The sequence below is a fragment of the Sinocyclocheilus grahami genome, unplaced genomic scaffold (assembly GCF_001515645.1).
Source record: "Sinocyclocheilus grahami isolate Dianchi unplaced genomic scaffold, SAMN03320097.WGS_v1.1 scaffold1156.1, whole genome shotgun sequence".
NCBI classification, from domain to species: Eukaryota; Metazoa; Chordata; class Actinopteri; order Cypriniformes; family Cyprinidae; genus Sinocyclocheilus; species Sinocyclocheilus grahami.
In genome coordinates, this window is record NW_015506335.1 from 93,042 (window position 1) to 100,541 (window position 7,500).

Consider the following 7,500-nt stretch of genomic DNA (forward strand, 5'->3'; position numbering starts at 1 on the left):
GGTTACAGCTCGCTGCATATGATGATTCATTTGGATTAGAAAAATTCATTAAATTGTCCGTTGTTCAAACCGCATGAGTTGGGTTGTTCGACCAGAGCCCGGTTACCCTCCAGAACCAGCACCAGAACCCATGATCGTGGAGAAGCAACGATTATCTTCCGCTGAGCGGCAGAGAAGGCTGACCCAGGGGCTCTGTTTGTACTGTGGAGCTCAGGGGCCTCTAATCTTGTCATGCCCCCTTCGCCCTCCACGTCCTGTGGTGAGTGTGATTCAGCCTGATATCGTTAAGATGGAACCACTCACTACCTGTGTAATGCTTACTGCCTCTGATGTTTCTATTTCAGTATCGGCCCTTATCGACTCCGGGTCATCAGGAAACTTCATCTCCAGAAACCTCTGCCACCAGCTCAAGTTACAAGCTACCGCCACTAAAACTGTCTACCAGGTCCAGTCGATAACTGGGAAACCACTATGTCGCCGACATGTACGATATCGGGTGGGCCCCATCACTCTTCGGCTGGGTCAACTTCATACGGAAGACATTCATCTTCTGGTTCTGGAAGGGTCTACGGCGGACATCATCTTAGGGCGCCCGTGGTTGGTAAAGCACAATCCCATTCTGTCCTGGAAGACGGGAAAAATTTTGAAGTGGGGCAAGGATTGCTTCCCAGTCTGCTTCCCAGTGACTCCATCACCAGCCAAGAAATTCACTGAGGTCCTTCCCGTGAATTCAACCTCCATTGAAAGTCCCCTAGAGAAGCAATCCATAGATATTCCAACCTGCTATGCCCCCTTCCACGACGTGCTTTGCCCAAAACAAGCCTCCTGCTTACCACCACACCGGCCATAGATTTCATTCCAGGTGAACCAGTGCCTCGGGGAAAAGTCTATTCTCTGTCGCTTCCCGAACAGAAGGCCATAGAGGACTACATCAAGGAGGCGCTGGGTCAAGGTTACATCCGTCCATCTAACTCCCCTGCTGCACCGAGCTTCTTTGCGGCCAAGAAGGACGGAGGCTTGAGGCCCTGTATAGATTACCGAGCACTCAACAACATAACCATCAAGTTCCGATATCCTCTTCCCCTCGTCCCTAATGCCCTCGAGCATCTCCGGGGGGCTACCCTCTTCACTAAGTTGGACCTCCGCAGTGCCTATAACCTCATCCGGATACGTGAGGGGGATGAATGGAAGACTGTTTGTGACTCCTACTGGCCACTATGAGTACCTGGCCATGCCCTATGGACTTGCCAACGCCCCCTCTGTATTCCAGGACTTCATGCATGAGGTGCTCTGGGAGTTTCTCCATCAATTCGTAATTGTCTACATAGATGACATCCTCATCTACTCCTGGAGCCCGGCCGAACATCGCCAGCACGTTGCGGAGGTCCTCCAACGTCTGAGAGAGCATCACCTATTCCGGTACTGTAACAGATCGACCAGGCTCCGCCACCACCCAGTCACAACGATCCCTCTCACCTGATTTCTGAGCACCTGTCACCAATCAAGCACCTCATTACCAGCCTGCATAAAAGCACACACCTCAGACACCCTCACTGTCCGGTCTCGTATACACGTAGAGGACTCAATGACTTTGCTACTGCTTCCATTTGAATACTTCCTGCATTACTTGCCTCCTGTGTTCCTCCTAGTGTCTGCTGTTCCTCCTAGTTCATTTATCGCTGAGGGGTGTGTGTGTGTGTGTGTGTGTGTGCTCCTCCTGCCTGCATTCCAGCTCCAGTAAAGCCAAAGACCCGGATTACCCCGCTCATCATATCCTTCGAACGATTCCCTCACCATCACATCCTCTGAACCCTACCCCAGTACTCTCTGTAACCGAATAAACCTATTTTGATATATACTAACCTGTTGTGTCAGACCTCTTCCTTTACAATATGGTTATGTTAGGTTGAGTGTCATTTGTAATAGTTTGCATGAATATGAGTCTGTGAATGTTAACATAAAATCCACTTATAGCCACAGTTAGATCTTTTTAATGACAGCTCATTGTTATCTTTGTCTTTTAATCTGACATTTTTATTTCAAATAGACACTGAGCAGCATGCTATCTGCAGATGACTCCTAACCATCAAAGTGTGATCACAAGTTTGGATGGCAGACTGAAATGGCATTTGGCATTAATGTGGCTTGTCTTCATGAAATTTGGAAATGTTTATCCACTGCAAATGACCTCGGAACTCAGATTTTTTTTTCCCACTTCCTACCTGGAGTGGTGGTCCAGGCATTTTTTCCAAGTCGACATTCGACTTGTAAACTTGGGGCAGATCGATCAACCCTGACTGCAGTGAGACGAGTCATTTGACCTAATTTCCAAGATGGTGAAAATTAATGAGCATAGCTTGGAGCAGAGTTGTGGAAATTGTATGTATTTTGGTGCAGGTAATGAATGAATGAATGCGCAATATACAATAAATGTGACCCTGGACCACAAAACCAGTCTTCGGTCGCTTGGGTATATTTTTAACAATAGCAAAAAAACATTGTATATGTCAATATTATCGATTTTTCTTTTACGCCAAAATCATTAGGATATGAAGTAAAGATCATGTTCCATGAAGATATTTTGTAAATTTCTTACTGTAAATGTCAAAACTTAATTTGATTAGTAATATGCATGTCTAAGAACTTAATTTGAACAACTTTAAAGGCGATTTTCTCTGTATTTTGAATTTTTTGCACCCTCAGATTCCAGATTTTCAAATAGTTGTATCTCAGCCAAATATTGTCCTATCTTAACAAACCATACATCAATGCAATGGAAAGCTTATTTATTCAGCTTTCAGATGATGTATACATCTCCATAAAAAAATGGACCCTTATGACTGATTCTGTAGTCCAGGGTCACATATGTAAGAATTGTTTGTGTATCAGTGAATGTATATGTTTTCACCTGTTTTGCTTGTTCAATAATGTCAAGACAGACAACTACCTAGTGCTAACGTCTGGAACTGCATACCGTTATATTTGACAAAATATTTTACAAGCTTTGAATAAAGAATGACAATAAACAGATTTTAGGAGAGACTGAATGTTTTAATTCATGATTTTGCCATAATACTAAACGTTTTTTTGAGTCATGGCATCATCTTGTGCTGTGATTTACTGGAACGCACTAAGGTCGGAAGTGGGACATTTCAACTCCGTTATTCCTCTATTGCACATCTTCTCAAATGCAGCAAAAGAAATGAGTGTCACCAGAACATCAACAACCCCCCAGTGAGGCTGACCCCATTACCCTATACCATCCAACGTCTGAGGAAGCAGAGAGTATTTTACTTGAAGTTCAATAAAATTATATTAATCAATAACTTATATATATATAATATAATGTAAATACATTTCCCCCAATTTTTATGCATTTCTTGCATTATATTAATTAATAATTTATACAATATAATGTAATTTCCCCCCCATTTTTATGCACTTCTTGCATTATACTGGGGGTCAGTGTGGAGCAGCAAGATCCAAGACACTTTAGAGCATGTTACAGTGCTGGTGTGAGATGAACATTCTAGTTTCAACCTTCTAGTTTACAAGGTGGTAGTTTTCGAATTTAGTGACATGTACCTTTAATTTATGAAGCTATAAAGAGTGTAAGAGGTCTGCTCTGATTAGAACATATCCAACATTCAGCCTTCTAGCTTGCTTAAGGGTTTCACAAGGAGCTTAAAGTGCGTGGGCTTGTATTATATAACAGGTCTGATTTTTTTTCTCGAAAACTCATTATTGCAACTATTTGTGTTTTTAACTTTTTGTTTTGTTTTGTTTTGTTTTGCATTAACAATTGATCTGAATGTGAAATCAATATATGACATTATGTGGATTATGTGCCGATTTTGCTTGGAGGCACACCAGTGTCTCCCTGTGAGATAGATGAGACACTCTTGAACCAGGTGTAGCGAATCAGCTCATGGGGAAATATGAATAATTAACCATAACTAGTTATAATTAACTATTCATATTTTAGATCCACTGTAGATATTTAGCTGACCACTCAGGGTCAACTGTCTTGTCAATTCTAAGACGTTAATTTCCTGGTTAAGGGAAATAACTTTCTTACTGTACAATTCTATAAGCTTGTAACGTAAATCTGCATGATTATTGACTCCGGTTATGAGTAAACAATGAACACGTCAAGTGTGATACAAGTAAGGTTTTATTAACTACATAAACACTTAAACTAGTCTAACATATTACATAAACACATTAAGCCGGTCTAACATACACATACACACACACACACACACATACAGTTGGTATAGGAAAGGGTTAAAGTTTAACTCAGCATAGAAAGAGGCATAAAGAATGAATTTTATGGAACACTCTGCATGTATATTCAACAGATCAAAGCCTTCAGGGAAACATCAGATTCTGAGTTCAAACACACCTTTGTAAAAAGGTGTAACTGATACTTAATGTATCAATTAATAAGACTAAGTTTGATACTTAGCGAGTCTCGGCGGTCTGAAAGAGATTCCTGATGCAAATCTTAAAGCTTCCCGTAGATCTTTGCTGAATTCGGGTCGATGAAAAGAACCAGTTTGAGTCAGTGTCACTTGATGAATGGAAAGGACTAGGCCGAAGAAAGGCCTGGCACAGATGCTTTGGTATCCTGAAGCGTTTCTCACATCTTCTTAGCTTATGACCGAACCACCGACTGGGGCGGGTCTCTTGAAGTGTGGCCTTTAAAGCCTGCAGAGATTCACGCCTCTCAAGATGGGCTTGCCCAATGGGGAAGTCCGGAATCTCAAGTGGGAGTTCTGCGTTTTTATGGCCCTTTGTCTCTAAGCATGGTATTTTGCATATGTAATTCACTTTGGTGTTGATGCAGAAATTAGTAATGATTGTTAGAACATCAATATGTTGCAGAGGTATCAGCATGTAATATGCACTCTCAGTTAGATCATCCGAAGACGAATTCATAGATACTAGACATGGTAGAGTTACTTCTATGAATGAGTGGTTTATCGTAAGCATGAATAAAAATAGTCTATAATACAACAGATTAATACAAAACAGCAATAATATACACAATGGCCTGAAGGATATGTGGATTCAATCAAAGAAAGGTTTTCCTATGAATTAATTTGTAGAACAGTCCATTTCTCCTGTGCATTTGTACCCCTTAGCTCTGGAGAAAGCAGCTGAGAGCCGGCTCGCATTCCACAAGGTTGTAAATGTATCGGGTTACCATGAAACCAGGGTCTTGTTCGGCGTCCTGGGGTGTTACAAAGTATTTGTGAAATCTAGCTAACAAAATATATATTGTGTGTTGGAGTGGTCCAGACGCTACACAGGGAAAAGAGGCAGATTCAGAATAAATTAGATTTTACATTTTGCGAGTAAAAATGTACATGGATCATGTGCCATTATCATTTCACTACTGTTTTGATAGAAATTAAGATTTCAAGTATATGCTCAGGTTCAGGCGATTGAAAGTGTGCATATATACTTTTATTATACACTTTTATAGGATCATTATTAAGCATTATTCTGATTATTTTGTTATTGGTTCTGTTACTGTAATGTCATGATCAGTTCTCTCAGAAAGATAGCTTTGCTTACATACCAGCATTACAAATCTCATTCAATTTTTTTCTTTTCCAGTTTCAATTGCTTTGCTCAACAAAAACCTGTTTGTCTCACCTCTTCACTAAACTGGATAAGCTGTTGTTTGTGCAGTATTCATAGTGTCCATTCCCATGTGGTGATCACAGAAGGGGTCAGTCCCTTTCGTCAGGATCTTTTGATTGTAATTGATTTTCTACATTTGGACATAAAACTGTATAATCAATAGGCTAAAGAGAGAGGAGTCAGCTGTGATTCATGAGCCTCATAAAGCATTCGTAAAATGTGAATGAGGTGATTTGTTAGATGCTAATCTGAACCTGTAAATAAAACAACAGGCAATGATTTATTTTATTATTAACAGTTAGTTCCAGTCAGGGCCGGTTTAACAATAGGGCTAGGTGGGGCTGGAGCCCCAGGGCCCGAGCAACAAGGGGGCCCGTGATTGGCTGTGGGGCTGTGGAGCCCCACCACGCCCCCATTTATTAGCGCTATTATTTAGTGGAGCTTTGCCGTAAATTTCATGTATTACCATTAGATATTGAAACGTCACGTTTGAATTTGGTTTACCAATCAAATGCATTTATTCTGATTATTAACTTGATGGATGTATTTGGCTTTTTGTGTTTGAACAAACTCTATATATTCGCTTAAGGGTTGGGAAATAACCCGGTAGAAAAATGTCAATCGTTTTGCGCGTCATGATGTAAGCTTAAACGCGTTTTAAGCATTGTGGTTTAAAAACAAATGGTTTTAAACTATTCAAGGACATTAAGCAGAGGGGCAGAATTCTTGTTGGTAAATATGACAGTTTCAGCCTGATACGCGCGGCGCGCACCTGCTGGTACAGTGCCTGACCAAACTTGAGTTCTTTTTCGCGCCTTGTGCTTAAACGTTCAAATATACATAGATCTGTCAGAACCACTATTGTCAAAATGATAGATACTTAGCATAAAGTTTGGTTTGGCGGTATGGTTCTGTTCTGGGCAAAAACCTCCCTGCCCATCCATGCAGCCTGTCATGAATGAGCAGGGAGAGCAGCAATAATAACCCCCTAGGGTTAACAGAGCAGAACAAGGCAGATATCATTAATGTATTTAATGATATTTAAGTGTAACACTTTATTCAAGATAAAGGAGTCTGATTAGCAAGGAATATCAGAAAGCCAAGTCCTGACTGTGGCGAAAGGAGGAGCTGGGGATGGAGGAGGGTAATTTGCTCCGGAGCAAGCTGAAAAACTGCTGAATAATACTGAATAGAGCTTATATAGGAATGCCGCGATCGGTGTCGTATTCCTATAGGTAGATGTGATTAGCTGAGAATCAGCTGATGCAAGCTTGACTCACGTGACCTGCCAGAACTAACGGTAACGCTTAATTTATGTGTCAAAATGCCAGTTTTTGCGAGTATCCTCGTCAACACAGTCAGTTGTGTCTTACATGAATGTTAATAGTTAAAGATAAAGCATGTGTAGTAGTAGGCTATATGAGATCCTGGCATTATATGATCTTCACCCAAAAAGGAAAATAGTGTCATCATTTACTCACCCTCAAGTTGTTCTAAACCTGTATGACTTTCTTTGTTTTTCTCAACAAAATATATTTTGAAGAATGTTCATAACCAGAAAGTTTATTGTCCCCATTGGCTCCAATAGTGTTTTTTTTTTTTTTTGGTTACCAGTATTGTTCCAAATATATTCTTTTGTGTTCAACAGCAGAGGGAATCGCATACAGGTTTAGAACAACAATAGCATTTTCATTTTTGGGTGAACTATTCCTCTAAAGCAGCCTAATATAGCTGCTGTTGCCATTTGTGTCAATAATGTGAATCAAACATCAGAAAGAAAATCACTCACTGTCCTTGACTGAATTTATACAGTGAAGACTATTCAGTCTATTTGTACATTTACTTTAT